The sequence below is a fragment of the Perca flavescens genome, chromosome 1 (assembly GCF_004354835.1).
Source record: "Perca flavescens isolate YP-PL-M2 chromosome 1, PFLA_1.0, whole genome shotgun sequence".
In the NCBI taxonomy this organism is placed as follows: domain Eukaryota; kingdom Metazoa; phylum Chordata; class Actinopteri; order Perciformes; family Percidae; genus Perca; species Perca flavescens.
Window position 1 is genome coordinate 43,252,086 of NC_041331.1, and position 2,500 is coordinate 43,254,585.

Consider the following 2,500-nt stretch of genomic DNA (forward strand, 5'->3'; position numbering starts at 1 on the left):
GGTAAACAGAAGTACATTACAGTAGTAGTACATGGGACCATAGTAACAGTGTCTGGTAAACAGTAGTACATTACAGTAAAGGTAGTACATGGGACCATAGTAACAGTGTCTGATAAACAGTAGTACATTACAGTAGTAGTACATGGGACCATAGTAACAGTGTCTGATAAACAGTAGTACATTACAGTAGTAGTACATGGGACCATAGTAACAGTGTCTGATAAACAGTAGTACATTACAGTAAAGTAGTACATGGGACCAAAGTAACAGTGTCTGATAAACAGTAGTACATTACAGTAGTAGTACATGGGACCATAGTAACAGTGTCTGATAAACAGTAGTACATTACAGTAGTAGTACATGGGACCATAGTAACAGTGTCTGATAAACAGTAGTACATTACAGTAAAGTAGTACATGGGACCAAAGTAACAGTGTCTGGTAAACAGTAGTACATTACAGTAGTAGTACATGGGACCATAGTAACAGTGTCTGGTAAACAGAAGTACATTACAGTAGTAGTACATGGGACCATAGTAACAGTGTCTGATAAACAGTCTACAGTAAACAGTGTCTGGTAAACAGAAGTACATTACAGTAAAGGTAGTACATGGGACCAAAGTAACAGTGTCTGATAAACAGTAGTACATTACAGTAGTAGTACATGGGACCATAGTAACAGTGTCTGGTAAACAGAAGTACATTACAGTAAAGGTAGTACATGGGACCATAGTAACAGTGTCTGATAAACAGTAGTACATTACAGTAGTAGTACATGGGACCATAGTAACAGTGTCTGATAAACAGTAGTACATTACAGTAAAGGTAGTACATGGGACCATAGTAACAGTGTCTGATAAACAGTAGTACATTACAGTAGTAGTACATGGGACCATAGTAACAGTGTCTGGTAAACAGAAGTACATTACAGTAAAGGTAGTACATGGGACCATAGTAACAGTGTCTGATAAACAGTAGTACATTACAGTAAAGGTAGTACATGGGACCAAAGTAACAGTGTCTGATAAACAGTAGTACATTACAGTAGTAGTACATGGGACCATAGTAACAGTGTCTGGTAAACAGAAGTACATTACAGTAGTAGTACATGGGACCATAGTAACAGTGTCTGGTAAACAGAAGTACATTACAGTAGTAGTACATGGGACCATAGTAACAGTGTCTGGTAAACAGAAGTACATTACAGTAAAGGTAGTACATGGGACCATAGTAACAGTGTCTGGTAAACAGAAGTACATTACAGTAAAGGTAGTACATGGGACCAAAGTAACAGTGTCTGATAAACAGTAGTACATTACAGTAGTAGTACATGGGACTATAGTAACAGTGTCTGGTAAACAGAAGTACATTACAGTAGTAGTACATGGGACCATAGTAACAGTGTCTGGTAAACAGAAGTACATTACAGTAGTAGTACATGGGACCATAGTAACAGTGTCTGATAAACAGTAGTACATTACAGTAGTAGTACATGGGACCATAGTAACAGTGTCTGGTAAACAGAAGTACATTACAGTAAAGGTAGTACATGGGACCAAAGTAACAGTGTCTGATAAACAGTAGTACATTACAGTAGTAGTACATGGGACCATAGTAACAGTGTCTGATAAACAGTAGTACATTACAGTAGTAGTACATGGGAGCATAGTAACAGTGTCTGATAAACAGTAGTACATTACAGTAGTAGTACATGGGAGCATAGTAACAGTGTCTGATAAACAGTAGTATATTATAGTAAAGGTGGTACATGGGACCAAAGTAACAGTGTCTGATAAACAGTAGTACATTACAGTAGTAGTACATGGGAGCATAGTAACAGTGTCTGATAAACAGTAGTATATTATAGTAAAGGTGGTACATGGGAGCATAGAAACAGTGTCAGGTAAACAGAAGTACATTACAGTAAAGAATGATGATGAAATGTTACATCCATAGATACTGTATTCTGATTGGTTCATGCTCCACACTAACTGGTGACAATGAATCTCGTTATCTTGAAACTTTCATGATCTAAACATGGAATATTGTTTGTCTGTTTCCATACAACTATGCATTAAGAGTAATGCAACAGTTACTTATCATTTTGAGTAGTTGTATTGATTGATAGTTAGATGATTGTAATGAAATGAACAGACAATCATCTGAAATGTAATGTGTGAATTGCTTTTTGAAATAGTAGTACTTTGATGTTAAGTTGTGTCATATTGAACAGGTGATCTTTGTTAAATGAACAAATGATCTTAGGTTTATGTGCATTGTATCCAAGCAATTGAAACAAGTGATAGAGTTTTGAAAAATGTGCATTTTGATCATTGGTTGTGAGTTTTGTGTCTAGAGTTTTGAAAAATGACGTCAAGGTTCTGAAATTAGTGCCAAAGTGATTGTAAAAAACTGTAATGTTTTTACAGTTTTTTACAATCACTCTGCTACTAATTTCAGAACCTTGACATCATTTTTCAAAACTGCAAAAAGGCAGGGAA